We start from the raw sequence: 20,206 nt of genomic DNA, 5'->3' as shown, positions 1-20,206 counted from the left end.
TCAACCCACAGATACTGCCAACATCCTAGCTGACAGGTTCAGTGCAAACTTCTCCCCCCCCTCCCCACCAAAAGGGCAAATATCTATCCCAATAGAGTGCTGCCCCCTGACATCTCAGATGCTCAGGTAAGAGCCGCCCTCTCCAAAGCAAAAAACAGTATCAATGGGACCAGACAGTGTCCCGGGCTGCATCCTACATGAACTCCAAGAAGAGCTAAACCCAAACATAAAACTACTGTTCAATCTCAGCCTTACTACAGGATATGTACCCAAAGAGTGGCGTACAGCAACAGTGGTCCCTCTCCACAAAGGTGGTGCCTCAACGGATCCTGGAAACTATCATCCCATAAGCCTGACTAGCTTGGTCTGCAAAGGTATGGAAAGGATCATCATGGACCTCATAAAGATATTGGGGACCTACAGACATTGGATCCTACCCAGTTTGGCTTTGTTAAGTGCAGATCCTGCCTCTTAAACCTGGTCGATTTCTTTGAAACAGTCACCAAGGCCATTGACAAGGGGAAGGTAGTCCACACAGCCTACCTGGACCTCGCAAAAGCCTTCGATACAATACCCCACTCGGGCATTATAGATAAGCTCGCCAGCTTAAATATAAACACCTATGTCACTAGATGGGTTGCAAACTGGCTGAAGGTCAGAACCCACATGGTTAGAATTGCTGGAGTCATGTCAGACTCCAAACCAGTTACAAGTGGTGTCCCACAAGGCTCAGTCCTGGGACCTCTCTTGTTCAGTATATATTTCTCGGTGGTACAGGCCAACACGGAAGGACTGTGGCTGACCAAGTTCGCAGATGACTGCAAACTGGGCGCCATAATCGACTCTCCAGCCAACACAAGCATCCTCCAAAAGGGCCTCATAGAAACAGACAACTGGTGCCAGAGCCATGGCCTCAAGCTAAACGCCAAAAAGTGTATAGTCATCCCCTTTGGCAAAAACAAAGTGTCCCACAAATTACCACATAGGTGGTAATCCATTAAGTACAGAAGAAGTCATTAGGGACCTGGGGACGCAAGTTGATCGCAATCTCTCATTTGACAACCACGTGGCCAAAGTGGTTAGAAAAACATTTTATATAGCCCACCTAATCATGAAGGGATTCACATCTAGATCAGGGGAGGTCATCGTGCCTCTTTACTCATCCCTCATCAGGCCCATAATTGAGTACAATGCCCCTTTTGGGATGTACCTTACCAGACGCCTGCAGCAACTGGAAAGACCCCAAAAGTACCTCACCAAGAGGATCAAGGGGCTCAAACAGATGCCATATGCTGCCCGGTTAAAGAAACTCCAGCTCTACTCAGTGGCATACCGCCTGCTCAGTGGCGACCTGTGCCTGACGTATAAGGCCATGTCCAACCCGGAATTAAGGGACATGCTGCACCTCAAAAAATCCAAATCCCATCGAGCTACACACTAGAGAGACTTGAACCTGAGCACTGAAATAAATAGGACATGCTTGACGGACAGATTCATAACCCAGAGGCTCCCTTCACTCTGGAATAAAATCCCAGTCCAGGTTAGGCAGAGTCCCTCATTGACTCTCCAAGAGGAATCTTGATGAGTGGATGGGAGATCGTAGGTTTACCCCGGGTATCACTTCTGTGTCACTGTTAGACAGAGGCACAGTATACTAACCTCGAAAAAGGGCATAGCAAAATTAATTTAAAATGGGTGGTGAAAGCCAAACATACTCTGGCTAGGCTTATAAATGCCCTAGGGCAGATCGCCTAGTATGAACCTATGAATCACCTCCCTTTTTCTCTACTCTATCTCTGCCTATTATGTTATGGCCAGGGGCTGTAATCTCATTATTATGGTGTTCTGGTTTAAGCCATGTTTCAGTTAGCACTGCTATTTCTGGTTTATATACAGCTAGAAGACATGAAGGTCCTGGATTTTGTCAAGTATACTTCTTGCATTTATGTTAATGAAGAAGAGAGAGGAGGTAGGTCTATAGTATACAGGGTTTGACTGATTAAAGTCTGTGTAGGGTGTTGTGGTGGGCCCATGATTAGGGTGAATTCCACCACAGTGAATTAGTTTGTCGAGTAAGTGAAGATACAGTTTAGTTAGTTTGTGTAGTAATTTAGTATGTTTTAATGAGAAGTGAGGGTTAGTTTTGACATACAGTTTGTAGTCGGAATAAGACTGATCTAGAGGAAGTGAGGTCTAGTGGTGTGATAGGGAAGTTACAAAGTTTCAGGGGAGTGGATAGAGGTTTGGTATGCCATTGTGGGGGGTACTGATATGTAATGGTGTGATAAGAAGAGGTAGGTGAGCAGGAGAAAGATGATGATAGTACATAGGTAGACTAGTGCTTTTATTAAGTGGGACTGTTGCTTATAGTTCATCATGTTTGGTGAAGAGTGTTTAAGGGTAGTATCTTAAAGTAAATGGCTTTGATACATTAACAATAAGCGACAGTAAGGGTGTGGTGAAGGGTGTTGGTTTGTAAGTGATATGTGTGGTGTGAAACTCTATTTGGGTGGGAGGGAACTGATAGTGGGTGTGATGTCTAACTATAAATGCAATTGATATGGGGTGGGTGGGAATGGGGGTAGGGTGAGGGAACAGAGTGAGCATAGCGAACGGAGTGGGGTAGAGCCAGTAGTCCAACACACTGGAGAGATTGCGAGACTATCAGTGTTATGTGAAAGACAGCCTATTACTGCAATATGTATCTTATATAAGTGGAAGGTAATTATGTGTCAGTTAAGTAACCTTAGACTAAATTGAAAAAATAGTCAGTATATCAGAGATGTGTTGTGTAATTCAAGCAGCTGGAGTGTGGGCAGGATGGGAAGGAAGAGGCAAAAGTGCACTTTAGATTACAGAGGAAAAGAAGGAGTGCAGTATAACTAAGAAGGTAACAGATATATGGGGGGTGATGCCTGCCATTAATCTGTGATGCAGCGTTTAACCACACTAAAGTCAGTCAGCTGTCCTTAAGGGAGTACACTACGTAAAGTACACTAAACCAAGAAAGTTAACATACATTCACTACTTTCAGGCTATGGTTCTCTCAAACTTCTTTGCTGGGTCCACAGTATTTTCTGGGTGATTCTACTTACCTGATGTAGGTATTTGATGGAAGGGGGAACCCTTAAATAATGGTTACAAATGGTCTGGAGGAGGGAAAGAGATAATTAGTACTCAGGGTGTTTGCATACAGGCTAGGACAGGCTTTCTTCAAAAATTGCTTTCTTTTTGTTTCTGCACTACTACCATAGGTATACAAGGATCTAGCACAGCAAGTTGGTCATGCAGGTGTTATATTTAAGCAGCTTTACCTTAAACAGCAAAAAACAGTTCAGGAGGTGTTCACTTATCTTACTTAAACAGTGCAGTGGGTAGGGGAGCGGAGTGAGCATAACGAACGGAGCAGGGTAGAGCCAGTAGTCCAAGACACTGGAGAGATTGTGAGACTATCAGTGTTATGTGAAAGACAGCCTATTACTGCAATATGTATCTTATATAAGTGGAAGGTAATTATGTGGCAGTTAAGTAACCTTAGACTAAATTCAAACAAAATAGTCAGCATATCAGAGATGTGTTGTGTAATTCAGGCAGCTGGAGTGTGGGCAGGATGGGAAGGAAGAGGCAAAAGTGCACTTTAGATTATAGAGGAAAAGAAGTGCAGTATAACTTTTAGTTATGTACTCACCATAACTTCAGATGTTTGGGATCCATCTCGCCTACATTCTGACTGATGGGTTCGGAGCCGATCCCTCGGCTCCGACTGCACGCTTATGCCAAAGAGCGAAGTCTCTTATTGGCTGAGCTTACTATATCCCAGGATGCACCACTACCAGTCCCCCAGATCTAGTTTGTCCGCATACATGCACACATGCACGCCCTGCTTATATAACATCGTCAGATGAAACAAGATAAAACAGTAGAACTCAAAACCGTTCAATCTCTTCTGATCTCCAAGGCAGGGGAAGGAGGGTGGGTATTAGAATGTGGCGAGATGGATCCCAAACATCTGAAGTTATGGTGAGTACATAACTAAAAGATGTTATGGGATCTATCTCGCCTACATTCTGACTGATGGGACAGCGTCCTAGCACCTGAATCCTGGGTGGCTCACTGGAAAACACTCCTGAGTACCGTGGAACCAAATGATGCTCGTCCTTTAGATGCCACATCCAATTTGTAGTGGGAAATGAAAGTGTGCGGATTGGACCAAGTAGCCGCAGCACAAATCTCCGATATAGCGAGCTTGGAATGAAAAGCTATAGAAGTAGCCATAGCTCTGGTAGAATGAGCTTTGATAGATGTTGTAAGTTGCTTATTCAAGAAGAATAAGCCTGAGTTATGCAATCTCTGATCCATTTGGAGATAGTAGCTTTTGTGATGGTTTGACCCAATTTATTATCTGAGAAGGACACAAACAACTGGTCTGACTTACGAAGTTGCTGAGTCCTGTCTAAATAGAAGCGTAATTGCCTGTGAACATCCAATTTATGGAGAGTGTATTCTGCTTCATTGGAGAATTTTGGAAGAAAACTGGTAGCTCTAGAGATTGTTGGAGACAGAAACTAGAACAGACCTTTGGGACAAAGGATGGATTAGGCCTAAGTGATACTCTATCCTTGTGGAAAATCAAGTACGGTGGTTTAATAGACAGGGCTTGAAGCTCTGAAACTCTTCTTGCAGAAGTAATTGCAACTAAGAAGGCAGTTTTCCAAGACAGATATTTTAACTCACATGTAGCAGCCGGTTCGAAGGGGAAGATGTTAATGCGAAGCACCAAATCAAGATCCCACGGAGGCGCAGGATGAAAAACTGGGGTCTTAACAGGCCGCACCTTTAATGAAAGTTTTGCATAGTCTGCTGCTCATCAATGGAGGATCCATGGATTCGTGGAATTTAGAGATAGCCGCTAGTTGGACTTTAATAGTAGAGACAGAAGATCCTTGATTAAACAGGGATGTTAAGAATTTCAAAACCTCTGGGATAGGAGCAGTGATAGGGTCTAAGCCCTTGAGTTGAGCCCAGATAGCAAACCTCTTCCACTTACTGAGGTACAATTTGTTAGTGGTGGGTTTGTGGGCGAAGATAAAATGTGAACAACTTCCGGTCTAATGTGTGACTTCTGACTAAAGTCGGAAGTGGAGGAGCCAAGCTGTCAACTTCAAAGATCGAAGGGACTGATGCTGATGTCCCGACTGATGAATTAGCAGGTCCGGAATTAGGTCTAAAGTCCACGGATCGTCCACCGCATGCTTCTTCAGGTAAGGAAACCATACCTGACGAGGCCAGTATGGGGCAATCAGTATCATTGCGGACCCCAATTGAGAAGCTTTTTGAATGACTTTGGATAGAAGTGGAATCGGAGGAAAGGCATAAGGTAGCCCTGTTGGCCAAGGTTGTGCTAGAGCATCCATAGCTGGTACTCCCTGATGTGGGATCAAGGAGAAGAACCTTTTGCACTTGGTGTTGAGTGGAGTTGCAAATAGGTCGCAGCACGGCGTCCCCCATCTCCTGAAAACCTGAGCTGCTACTGTTTGGTTTAGAGACCACTCGTGAGGAGAGAGAATTGTCCTGCTCAATTTGTCTGCCAATATATTTGATTTTCCCGGAATGTGGGTCGCTACCAAGAAGCGGTTGGTAGCTACAGCCCAATCCCACACTCTCATGGCCTCTCTGCAAAGGGGGTAAGATCTGGTCCCTCCTTGCTTGTTCAGATACCAGACCACCGACATGTTGTCTGTGTGGATGGCGATGATGCCCTGAGGAAGAAACTTGTGTAAGGCCTGTAGGGATAGAAGTACAGCCCTCATCTCCAACACATTGATGTGGAGAAGAGCTTCATCTGGAAGCCAGGAGCCCTGAACTAGCCTGCCCAGACAATGCCCCCCCCCCCACCCTATCTGGGAGGCATCTGTCGTCAGGGTAACCACTGGAGAGGGAATAACAAAGGGGCTTCCTTGATTCAGATTGGATGTCTGAAGCCACCAGCGAAGGTCCCGTTTGCATGTTTCCGTAATCATGATGTGATGATTGAGGGAAGATCCTGAAAGGACCATTGAGTTGACAATAGCCACTGAAGAATCCTCATGTGCAATCTTGCCAGAGGAACTAAAAGAACCGTGGCAGACATTGAGCCTAAAACTTGTAGAACCATCCTGGCTGGGGCTTTGGATCTCGAGATCAGAGCTTGAACTTGGCCCTGTAAAGTTTGGATCCTTTCGGCAGGAAGAAAGACACGCATCAATTTTGAGTCTATCTCTGCTCCTATGAACCTTATGCGTTGAGAGGGCAGCAAGACAGACTTTGACCAATTGAATGTAATCCCCAGGGTAGCACCCAGGAGATGGTGGCTTTGAGGTTGTCCATTAGTAGATGCCTGGTGGTGGCAGTCAGGAGCCAGTCGTCCAGATAGGGAAACACTTGGAATCCAAGACTTCTCAGGTGAGCCGTCACTACTGCCAAACACTTGGTAAACACCCTGGGGGCTGTGGTGAGACCAAAGGGCAGAGCACAAAATTGGTAATGACTGACTCCCAGGCTGAAGCGCAGATACCTCCTGGACGCCTGATGTATCGGTATGTGATAATAGGCGTCCTTGAGGTCTATGGAGCACATCCAAACATCCTTCTCCAACAATGGGAGAATGGATTGTAACGTGACCATTCGGAATTTGGATTTCGTGACGGATTGGTTCAGTCTGCTGAGATCCAATATTGGTCTCAGGTCCCCTGTCTTTTTTGGCACTAAAAAGAACCTGGAGTAATTTCCTGATCCGATCTGGTCTGTGGGGACCGGTTGGATGACTCCTTTTTCTAGCAGCTTTAAAGCTTCTCCGCCTGCCATTTCCCTTTGACTGCGTGGTGGGTCCGGGATTTTTTTGGACGGTGGGGGTGAGTATGTGAATGGGATGGTGTAACCTCCGGCAATGATCCGAAGCACCCATCTGTCCTGAGTGATTGACTCCCAGGCTTTTAGGTGCTTGGCAAAACGACACCCGACTGGCTCCGGAGCAGCACAGCCGGGCAATCCCTCATGATGTGTGGGAGGCTGAAGAGCCACGAAAGGACTCGCGGTCTCCAGAATTGCGGGGCCCTCTGCCGCCTCTGGGACGGCGTCTCCCAGAAAAATTTCCCCGTCCTCTGCCTCTGGAAGGGCAATCTTCCTGCTGTTGAGGAAAAACTTGCGAGATTTTGAACCACATCTTCCCCTCCTTTAGCCTTGGGGTAAGGCCGAAGGGAGTGGAATAACGGCACCTACGGCAGATAAAGTTTTTCCCTCTTGCTCACAGCGGTAAGGGTGTCTTTAACCTTCGGTCCAAACAAAGAGGACCCATCAAAGGGAGCGTCGGCGAAGGAAGACTTGAAGGCCTCCGAACTGACACAAGCGGAGCCAGGCTTGTCTCCGTGAGCCACGCCTGTGCCTGCCGCTCTACCCGCCCTTCGGCCGCATAGGAAATGAGCCTCATGGACGAGTTAGAAATTGACGTAAGTATAGCCAACTGAGAGCTAACCGACTGGGCTAGCTGCTCAGGTAGGTTACCGAGAGGAATCTGACAACTCCTTGACCAGATCCCTCTGAAGCCTGGTAAAATGTGCCAAATAATTCAGAGACCTTAAAGTAAAGGCCGCTGAAGTCAGGGTGCTTCCGTACCTGTCCATACTCCTAGACTCCTTATTAGGAGGATGGACGGACGTTGAAGCCTCTGCCACGTCCTGTTGTGTAGCAGATGCCACCACCATGGCATCTACAGCCACGCCTTTAGTGAGGAACTCCTTCTCGGGGGGAGCAGACAAAAATTTATTTGGACGAGAAGGGACTGGTTCCACGGTATCTGGATGTTCCCACGCCCGACAAACTAAATCCAGAAGCTCGTCAAGGCGGAGACACCCAGGAGGCGGAGGGCTGAGCCCCAAAGGCCTTGAGGAGCACTGACTCATCAGCAGAGGGGGGTTTGGATATCCAGCCACCTCGTTGTTTGAGGATCTCTAAGATGTCTGCAAATGAGACATCATCCGAGGACGACTTCGGGGACCCCTCTGCATCATCAAGATCAGTGTCTGATGTAATAGACTCGGGAGTCCACGTGCTTCCTCTTGCACGATCTCTTCCTTGGGGGTTCCTCCGAAGACAACTCCGAAGAACCCTCAGGAGGAGGGAACCCCAATGGGGTAACCTCAGGCCCAGGGCTCCGCTGACTACGGACAGGGAACTGCCAAAGACCCAGTCTCCACGCCCAGGAAGGTGCGGTAAAGCCGGAGAGCGGCCGAAGAGGACTTGGCCAAGGCACTCCTCATGGCTCTGAAAGCCGGACCCCAGAATCCTGGGAGTGTCCGGTCCCGAGCCATGATAGCCGACGGAAGTCCCGCCGAAGCACCGAGGGAGGCTCGGAACCGAAAGCATAGGTCCCAAACATCACCCCGGGTCCAGCCGAAGAAGTCCGTGTACCAAACTCGGACCCGAAGGCCCGGGTTGGAGTAAGGGTCGGAGCCGACCCTAAGATCTCCACCGGCTCCAACAGCACCTGCTCCGACGGAGCCGAAGCAGTCGGAGGAGGAATGGCAATGGGGGGGCCAGGGTCATCGGCTCCGAAGCCAACTGGGTCGGAACCGAAACAAATTTTTGGAAGACTGGGGACTGGAACAGTCTTTGGAGCACCCTGTCTATATCAGAATCTGACATCCTCGAAGACCGAGAGGAAACTGAACGGGTTCGAGGCCTCTCCAACGGCCCCAAAGGACTAGGGGACCGGCTCGAGGTGACTCGATGACTATCGGCGCCGAGGAATACACACTAGATTCCATCGGTGCCGAGGTGGACTTGCGCCGAGGAGGAAGTGTCTGAGCGGGCGACCCTTGTCGGCTCGAGACCAGTGGAGCCGGCGAAGGTGACCCGCCTCGATGCCCCAGCCATCGGCTCCGAAGCCAGAGGAGTCGAGACTGGTGGCATCGAGGCAGACCGTTCAGTCCTCGGCTCCGAAGTCCTTTGAGCCGAAGGAGAGGCCTGCCTATGTCTTTTGGCGGTCGGATCCGACGGACTGGTCGGAACCGTCGCGCTTTTTTAGCGGAGAAGGAGAGGATGCCAAGGCTTCTTCAAAAGAAGGTTTAATTAACCCCTTAAGAATCAATTTATTTTTCCTCTCCTGGAGGACCCTTGAGGAAAAAGCGTGACACACGCTGCATGACTCCTGTAAGTGTTTAGCACCCAAACAATACACACAGAGAGTGATCGTCTGTGATGGACATTTTGAAATTGCATTTGGTGCATTTTTTGAAGCCCGAAGGCCTAGGATTTTGTGACATTATGGCAAAGAATCAGTAACTTGACAGAAAAAAATCACCAACTTTCTGTTTACTGACACTACCTAGTACAGTTATCGCTTAGGTAACAAAATAGTAAGGGTACTTCGAAACCCTGTAGGTTTTAGGAGGGTTGAAAGACCAGGAAGGCCCTAGATGAAGGAGACCTAACCAAACTCAACCCAATCACACAACAAAGTCTTTGAAAAACTCCAAACACACACAAAAGAGATAGAATAGCCGTGAAAACAGCTTTTTATGACTAGAACAAGAAATTCCTGACAAAAAAAAGTTAGTAAAATTACTACTTAGCTCAGCCAGCTCGAGACCACGTCTTCGCAGATTAGCGGCAAACGAGATCTGGGAGACTGGTAGTGGTGCATCCTGGGATATAGTAAGCTCAGCCAATAAGAGACTTCGCTCTTTGGCATAAGCGTGCCGAGTCGGAGCCGAGGGATCGGCTCCGAACCCATCAGTCAGAATGTAGGCGAGATAGGATCACATAACATCTAAGAAGGTAACAGATATATGGGGGATGATGCCTGCCATTAATCTGTGATGCAGCGTTTGACCACACTAAAGTCAGTCAGCTGTCCTTAAAGGAGTACACTATGTAAAGTACACTAAACCAAGAAAGTTAACATACATTCACTACTTTCAGGCTATGGTTCTCTCAAACTTCTTTGTTGGGTCCACAGTATTTTCTGGGTGATTCTTCTTAACTGATGTAGGTATTTGATGAGAGGGGGGAACCCTTAAATAATGGTTACAAATGGTCTGGAGGAGGGAAAGGGATAATTAGTACTCAGGGTGTTTGCATACAGGCTAGGACAGGCTTTCTTCAAAAATTGTTTTGTTTTTGCACTACTACCATGGTATACAAGGATCTAGCACAGCAAGTTGGTCATTCAGGTGTTTTATTTAAGCATTTTTACCTTATAAACAGCAAAAAACAGTTCAGGAGGTGTTCAGTTATCTTACTTAAACAGTGCAATCAAACAGCAAGACCAATTTAGAAACTGAAAGGTCCCAAACATGTAGAAATATCAATGAAACAGTAAGCCAAGTAGAGCTATGGTATCTGAGAGTACATTTAAATGTCTCAGTACGATGAGAGGAGGCTGGATATGTCTCCAACTCCATTTACCCATGCAGGTCAAGCAGAATCTTAATTTGCAGTTATTTAGACTGGTAACCCAAGCCAAATATTGCCCACACAAAAAAGTGGGTTACAAGGACTTAACTATCAAGTTTTATCTAATAAGTACAGGATGTATTCATCAACATTCTAACTAATTGTAGCATTAATGAGCTATATCCAATGCAAGTGGGAGTCGCTATGCTATATTATAGACAGCCTTTGCAGTAACCATTAAGCGATTTAAGCCGAAAGTGAATTACCACTTAACGACCGGCAATGCTGACAGACAGATATACTTGCGCAGCTATTATGTATACACTTGGATGTTAAGTAAGCCGGTATTCAGAAATAATCAGGCTAATTCAATTATATATCAGACAGCATACAGCTTGCGATGCTGTTTAATTAAAGGAGCTGTTGTGCGCTTGCCTTTACTGTTCCTAAAATATAAGGCAATGCACTTGGATGGTATGTAGGCCAGTAATCAGTCCAATTCAAGTATGCAACAGCCAGCATACAGAACGTAATGCTGTTTAACTAAAGCAGCTAGTATACGCTTGCCTGTACTGTTTCTAAAAGATAAGGCATTAATCAGGCTAGTTCAAGTATTTAACATACAGCACTCAATGGTGTTAAATCAAATAAACTGTTTCTAAAAGATAAAGACAATAATCACGCTAATTCAAGTATTTTACATACAGCACGCAATGCTGATAAACTAAATATAGAAGCTAGTGTACGCTTGCATTTACTGTTTCTAAAAGATAAGGCAATACAGACACAATTTACAGCCGTGACATAGTTATTTAAAACCTCTACGATGTATAGTTACACTCATGGTTTCCACTTGCCTGTGGGTTAACTCACGAAGCAGAGTTAACTCTAAAAACATTCTACAGTTCCTTATACATGAATTTACTTCAGCAGATACTATTACATGTGCAGAAATAAAAAATAACAGTACAAATTCCTTACCACTAACACGCTAGCAAGCACAGCAGCAGCAGCATCTATGGGGAGGCTAGGACAGTTTGAAAATGGCACCTCGCCAACAGGGTTCCCTACGTAAACTCCCTTGGAAGGAAGGATGTTAAGAGGGAGAAGACAGAAGAGATGGGCTTCCTTGGAAGGAAGGGTGTAAGGGGAAGGGGACAGGAGAGATGGACAGGAGGTACAGGATTGTTGCAGATGGAGGGGGGAGGGATTAGGACCTAGAGGCAGTAGTCCAAGACACTGGAGAGTTTGGGAGACTATCAGCGTTATGTGAAAGAGAGCCCATGACTGCAATATGTATCATATAGGGGTGGAAGGTAGTTATGTGGCAGTTAAGTAACCTTAGACTAAATTCAAACCAAGTAGTCAGTAAATCAGAGATGTGTTGTGTAATTCAGGCAGCTGGAGTGTGGGCAGGATGGGAAGGAAGAGGCAAAGGTGCACTCTAGATTATAGAGGAAAAGTAGTGCAGTATAACTAAGAAGGTAACAGATATATGGGGGGGTGATGCCTGCCGCTAATCTATGATGCAGCATTTGATCACAATAAAGTCAGTCAGCTGTCCTTAAGGGAGTACACAATGTAAAGTACACTAAACCAAGAAAGTTAACATACATTCACTACTTTCAGGCTATGGTTCTCTCAAACGTCTTTGCTAGGTCCACAGTATTTTCTGGGCAATTCTTCTTAACTGATGTAGGTATCTGATGAGAGTGGGGAACCCTTAAATAATAGTTACGAACAGTATTCACTACTTGCAGGCTATGGACCTAATAAACAAGGACTTAGGGGATCTCCAAACTCTGGATGCTACACGGTTTGGTTTTGTGAAGGGTAGATCATACCTGCTCAACTTATTTGACTTCTTTGAGTGAGTCGCCAGAGCTATGGATGAAGGCATGGTGGTTCATATAACCTACCTTGATTTGGCAAAGGCTTTTGATACCATTCCCCACTCAGGAATCATAGAAAAACTCACTCAGCTAGGTATCAACACCTATATTACTAGGTGGGTTACAAACTGGCTCACAGATAGTACCCACAGTGTGAAAGTAGCTGACTCCAAGTCAGACTGTCGACCAGTCACAAGTGAAGTCCCATAGGGTTCGGTCCTGGCTCCTCTCTTGCTTGGTATCTGCTTCTCTGAAGTCCAGGCCAACACAAAGGGTCTCTGGCTGACAAAGTTCGCAAACAATTGCAAGTTGGGGGCTATTATTAACTCCCCATGTGATGTTGACATCCTACAGATAGGCCTCAATGAGATCAACGACTGGTGTCAGAACCATGGCCTTAAGCTCAATGCCAAAAAATGTGTCATCATCCCCCTTGGGAAAAACCCAGTTCCCTTGAATTACCACATTGATGGTAGTCCACTGAAAACAGAAGGAACACAGGTTGATAGCAACCTCTCTTTTGACCACCACATTGCCACTGTGGTCAGAAAGTCCTTCTATGTGGCACATCTCATTACTAAGGGTTTTGCTTCCAGGATTAAAGAGGTCATTGTCTCCCTCTACTCTTCCCTCATTATGCCAGTCATTGAGTACAATGCCCCATTTGGCATGTACCTCACTAGACACCTGCAACAACTGGAGAGGCCGCAAAAGTACCTCACAAAGAGGATCCTAGGCCTTAAAACACTTGTCCTATATGGACAGACTCAAAAAAACTCCAACTTTTCTCTGTCTGCAAAATCAAGGACAGATGAAAAGCCACTGCAGTACTTGTGTCTACCTTGGTTGGGGGGAGGACACTGCACATTTACACTGCATAACTACTCCTTGCCTTGTTTGGACACATCCAGAGTCACTACATGGGGGAGCGGGGTGCAACAAGTATGTCACAATTTGAAATGTCTCTGGCTGACTGTGATGGCCCTGACACATTTGTCATACCTCTCAACCTCAGAGCAAGAAATCTAGACAAAGCCATACACAGAAGTGGGACAAAGGCCAAAAATAAGGACAATTTTAAACATTGCTCTAACAAACTTAGAAAGATAATAGAATAGGTCTTGCATTAGTATGAATTTTCTGAAGGGTATAAAATCTGAAACTCAAATGTCTGTCATTATTTTCTAACTTCAGTCATTAATTATTTGTCACTAATTTGCCAAAATTTTATGAAAAATGGACCAAAAATGTGATGCAAAAATATAAAATAGCCACACAATACAGCTGGGAACCTGTCAAAGAAGGGACACTTTAATATTAGTACTGCTAACTTGAGCAGCTGACAAAATAAAAGAATCTACGTGCATTTCAAGTAATCTATAACTTTGATTATTACAGTTATTTCTTAATTGTAAACCCTCCATGTTTTCTTCCAAAATTGCTATTTTGCGGAGGGATTATTAGGGGGAAGAGCAACATTTTGAGCCAAAATCGGGGACAGTTGAGAGGTTGGCTATGCCTATTCTATAAAGCAATTTATTTGCATGTACCTCTCAACCTGTTAATGCGGTAAATCTGAACAAGGCCAAATATATTGGGGGGAACATATAAAGAGTACTAAAAATTGCTCTTGTATAAATTGTGACAGTTGATAGAACAGCTCTTACTTTAACATGCATTTTTCTGAAGGTTATGAAGTCTGAAACTCAGTGTATCATTACTTAGTGACTTAATTCCCAAATGATTGGCCAGAAAACTACAAATTTTATGAACAAACTAAAAATAAGAAGCAAAAATCTATTCATTCTTTGAAAATCTGGACAGTTGGGAGATCTAGTTCAGCTGGGCCTGTCTGAGTTTGCTGCCCTACCCCCCTGACAAAATCATGGTTGAATGGAGCCTCTGCAGCCATTCCAATGAACCATTATACTTGGCTACTTCACTCCATTTACCATAAACACTAATGTGCATACTGCTTTACTTCTATGATGAGTTGGACTTCATTTGAAAGTTTTATTTGTATTTTACAGCACAAACACGAAGTCATCTGCTAAAATGCAGTCTCACAATGAAAACTTAGCATTAAAACTTCTCTGCCCTTGAAACTCGCATTCATAGAAACAGCATTGAAATCCACATTCAAAGAAAATATATTTTGCCAGTGGCAGATGATTCATTTTTTGCTGTTTTCACATCATAGGCCCCTTGCATATGAAACATACATGTGCTCTTTGATACACCTTCCACATTTTACTAAATTATATTCTTTGTACAATACAGTACAGTTGTTAGAGGGCGTTTTAAATTTGTTTTGAACATTTTTCCAGTAAGCAATGAAAAAAACGCATGCACCCATAATAGCAAAACTGCCCAGTTCAGAACATTTATCATAAAAGTCTACTCAGACTTCCACAGTCCACCATTATTAGTAAATATGCACAATTCTACAGTCCGCCATTATCAGTAAGTATGCACAATTCTACAGTCCACCATTATCAGTAAATATGCACAATCCTATAGTCCACCATTATCGGTAAATATGCACAATTCTACAGTCCATTATCAGTAAATATGCACAATTCCACAGTCCACCATTATTAGTAAATATATGCACAATTCTACAGTCCACCATTATCAGTAAATATGCACAATTCTACAGTCCATTATCAGTAAATATGCACAATTCTACAGTCCATTATCAGTAAATATGCACAATCTCTGAAGTAGTAAAAGTCATCTAAATAATTCCACATTAAAGAAATCTGTAACTAATGAAGAGGTTGCTGCTAGCAAACACCTTTATATTTCATGGTTTCATCGAAAAATAAAGTGTCTGTTGCCCCTCAGGAATAAATTGCCTGTATTACATTAAATAAATGATAAGCTAGTAATATTGCAAGAGGAAATGGATGGCAAACTGATAACGGACTCATAGCTAGTATCTTCACCAAGGAGAACATTCTCAGTACGGCAGCATCCACCCCTTGTGGGAGTAGAACCCACAGCCTTCTACATCAAAAGCAAGTACACAACCTGTTGTGCTATTAACAAGGCAAACCAACTTCACTTGAGCAACACTAAACTTCTGTTCCCCTGCAGCTCTCAGCTACTTGTAAAATCTACTCAATACTCAACTGCATCTCATCTTCGCAGCACAAGAAAACTGGAAAAGACAAAATGTATTGGGGGGGGGGGGTCAAAAGCCCAAAAACCAGGGACACATTAAACATTTCTTGTATAATCTTGGAAAGTTGCTAAAATAAAATGCTGTGTTACTACCATATATTTTACTGCCAAGGTCCCTGTGCAAAACAGTCAGAGCAACATACCACTACGCCAAATCATCTGCTTTATAAAAGAGAGGAAGACTGAAACTTAAATGGCTATCATTTAGTGAATTCAGTTCTCACCATAGCGGTCAACCTCTTAGCAAAAAACACCTGGACAAACCTAGTAATGAGGGAATATAGCCCTCAAACATATTCATTGAATTCAGTTCTTGCCATAGCTGTCAACGTTAGCACAAAAAACCTGGACGAAGCCAATAATGGGGGAATACAGTCCCTAAAATAGGGACAAATTTCAAATATTCATCTTATAAACTTAGAAAATTGCTAGAATAAAAGGTTGTGTTACGGTTGTGTGACTATGTATTTTCTGAAGAACATGAAGTCTGAAATTCAAATGCCTGTCAATTTTACTGCTGACACAATAAAAACAATTTTCAGCAGAGACCCAGGGATTAATACTGCAGACACGTCTTTGCAAAATGACAAGGCACCAGAGCAAGTCCACACAAACATAGGGAGGAGATGCAGACTCCAAACAGAAGGCACCCCAGCCAAGAATCAAACCAGAAAACCTATAGCTGTGAGGCAACAATACTACCACTGCACCATCAAATATGCAAGAAATTAAACATTCAGAAACCTGAAGTCTGAAATTCAAATGCCTGTCAATTTTATTTAACATTTGTTTATCAGGACAGTCTGACTTGGAACAAAAAAAATTTTCAGCAGAGGCCCAGGAAGAAATAATGCAGACATGTCTTTGTAACATGGGAGGACACAAAAGCAAACCCACACAAACACAGGGAGAAGATTCAGACCCCACAAAGAAGGCACCCCAGCCAAGAATCAAACCTGAGAACCTGCAGCTGTGAGGCAACAATGCTACCACTGCACCATCAAATATCAAGCATTGCAACATTTACAAACCACAGATATTATGAGGAACAGATCAGATCAAATATGAGGCAAAATCTGCAATTTTTTTTTTTACAAATGGTGGTGGGTAGGGAATTCAGGTCTTTAACACCTGCATACAAGGTACAGGGTTCAAGCCTGAGGTATTCCTACCACACACACAAACACACACACACACACACACACACACACACACACACACACACCTGTAGTAGCAAGCCACAAAAACTAAATATACTGCACTGGGTGCCAAACCGTCATTATGAGAGTCCAATCAAGACAAAATGAAGTGTAGAAGAATAAAAATATTTCAATGCATTGGCTGCATGACAGCTTAATAACTAGATGGAAACAAAAAAGGTTGTGAGGCATGAAAAAATAAATTACTTTTTTTTAAATACATTAATGGAATGCCAGTCAAAATTAAGTATAAGAAAAACAAGCAGCACTCAACTCAAACCACTTCTTGCACTGCAGTTCTAATTATAATTTATATTCAGCTTTATTAAAGTAACAAGTAACATGCTGAAAGTAGAAATCTCTGATGCCCCACTTGTAAAAATGTTCCTTATCTAAAAAAAGACCTGCTGCCTGACATCTACTTGTTTCATGGGGAAAACATGATCAAAGTAAAAAATGAAAAGCAAACAAGAAATAAGCTCAAGATACATTGCTTAAAGGATTACTGTACAGGTTATGGACCACGCGATTGGCATTCGGTTTACGGGTAAAGCCTGCAGAGATGACTGGAAGTCTCCAAGTGTAATGAGACTCTTAATGTAATTCTGTCCTTTATTACAAATACTGGCATATGCATTTCAATACCTAAGGCTTATACATTATCTAGTTAAGTATTCTCTACATGGCAACAGAAAGGCTTTCAATGTTGGCAATTCTTTGACAGTATGCTTATTAAAGCTTACCTGCATCTTGCAATCTCAGCCAAGCTTACCTGATGGTCATTAAAGTATTGCTACTTAAACACAGAGCAACAGGCACTTTGAGTAATAAGCATAACTCAACAGTACAAAAAATATGACAGAAACCAGACCATTCTGTAAAAATCAAGGACAGATGAAAAGCCACTATAGTACTTATGTCTACCTTGGATGGGTGGGATTCTCTGCACATTTACACTGCATAACTACTCCTTGCCTTGCTTCGACACATCCAGAGTCACTACATGGGGGAGTGGGGTGCAACAAGTATGTCACAGTTTGAAATGTCTCTGGCTGACTTGTGATGGTCCTGACACATTTGTCATAACTCTTAACCTCAGAGCAAGAAATCTGGACAAAGCCATACAAAGAAATGGGACAGAGGCCCAAAAATAAGGACAATTTTTAAAATATTGCTCTTGTAAATTTAGAAAGCTAATAGAGGTCTTGCATTAGTATGAATTTTCTGAATGGTATGAAATATGAAACTCAAATGTCTGTCATTATTTTCTAACTTCAGTCTTTAATTATTTGTCACTAATTTGCCAAAAAAACACAATTTTATGAAAAATGGACCAAAAATGTGATGTAAAAATATAAAATAGCAACACAATACAGCTGGGAACCTGTCAAAGAAGGGACACTAACATTAGTACTGCTAACTTGATCAGCTGACAAAATGAAATAATCTACATGCATTTCTGAAATAAAAGTAATCTGATTATTTTACAGTTATTTCTTAATCATAAACCCTCCACGTTTTCTTCCAAAATTGCTATTTTGCGGAGGGATCATTAGGGGAAGAGCGACATTTTGAGCCAAAAATCAGGGACAGTTGAGAGGTTTGGCTATGCCTAATTCTATAAAGCAATTTATTTGCATGTACCGCTCAACCTGTTAATGCAATAAATCTGGACAAGGCCAAATATATTGGGGGAACATATAAACAGTACTAAAAATAGCTCTTGTATAAACTGGGACAGTTGATAGAACAGGTCTTACTTTAGCATGCATTTTTCTGACAGTTATAAAGTCTGAAACTAGTGTGTCATTAGTGACTTAATTCCTAAATGATTTGCCAGAAAACCACAAATTTTATGAGGAACAAACCAAAAATAAGAAGCAAAAAATCTATTCATTCTTTGAAAATCTAGACAGTTGGGAGGTATAGTTCAGCTGGGGCTGTCTAAGTTTGCCACCCTTCCCCCTCACAAAACCATGGTCGAATGGAGCCTCCCCCTGCAGCCATTCCAATGATCCATTACTTTGCTATTTCACTCCATTTACCATAAACACTAATGTGCATACTGATTTACTTCTATGATGATTTGAACTCCATTTGAAAGTTTTATTTTGCATTTTACAGCACAAACACTAAGACATCTGCTAAACAAACTTGGCATTAAAACTCCTCTGCCCTTGAAACTCACATTCATTGAAACAACATTAAAACCACATTCAAAGAAAATACATTTTACCCGTAGCAGATAGAAATTAATTCTGGGCTGTTTTCAAATCATAGGCCCCTTGCATATGAAACATACATGTGCTCTTTGATACACCTTCCTATTGTTTTGAACATTTTTCCAGAAAAAAATGAAACAAAACTGCCCAATTCAGAACATTTCCATCAAAAAAGTCTACTCAAACTTCTACAGTCCACTATTATCAGTAAATATGCACAATTCTACAGTCCACCATTATCAGTAAATATGCACAATCTCTGAAGTAGTAAAAAAGTCATCTAAATAATTCCATGTTATATAAATCTGTAATGAAGAGGTTGCTGCTAGCAATCACCTTTATATTTCATGGTTTCATCGAAAAATAAAGTGTCCGATGCCCCTGAGGAATAAATTGCCTAAATTACATTAAAATAAGCTAGTGATATTGCAATAGGAAATGGATGGCAAACTGATAACAGGCTCATCGTTAGTATCTTAACTTTCAGTACGGCAGCATTCACCCCTTATGGGAGTAGAACCAACAACCTTCTGAATCAAAAGCAAGTACACAACCTGTTGTGCTATTAGCAATGTGAGCTGACTTAGCATAATCAGCACGAAACTTCTCTTCCCCTGCAGCTCTCAGCTCCTTGTAAAATCTACTCAATACTCAACTGCATCTCAACTTCGCAGCACAAGAAGTCTGGAAAAAGCCAAATTTATTGGGGTGGATCAAAAGGGCAAAAAACAGGGACGCATTAAACATTGCTTGTATAATCTTGGAAAGCTGCTAGAATAAAATGCTGTGTTACCACCATACATTTTACTGCCAAGGTCCCTGTGCAAAAGAGTCAGAACAACATACTGCTATGCCAAATCACCTGCTTTGTGAAAGCAAAATGCTGTGTTACCACCATACATTTTACTGCCAAGGTCCCTGTGCAAAACAGTCAAGAGCAACATACCACTAAGCCAAATCAGCTGCTTTGTGAAAGAGAGAGGAAGACTGAAACTTAAATGGCTATCATTTAATGAATTCAGTTCTCACCATAGCTGTCAACCTCTTAGCACAAAACACCTGGACAAACCCAGTAATGAGGGAATACAGCCCTCAAACATATTCAGTGAATTCAGTTCTTGCCATAGCTGTCAACCTTAGCACAAAGAACCTGGACAAAGCCAATAACAGGGTATTACAGTCCCAAAAATAAGGACAGATTTCAAATAGTCATCTTATAAACTTAATAAAATGCTATAATAAAAGGTAGTGTTACTATATATTTATTGCTAGAATA

The sequence above is a fragment of the Protopterus annectens genome, chromosome 2.part1 (genome assembly GCF_019279795.1).
Source record: "Protopterus annectens isolate FY-2018-M chromosome 2.part1, PAN1.0, whole genome shotgun sequence".
NCBI lineage: Eukaryota > Metazoa > Chordata > Ceratodontiformes > Protopteridae > Protopterus > Protopterus annectens.
The sequence above is the reverse complement of the archived record's forward strand: the minus strand, read 5'-3'. Positions refer to the sequence as shown.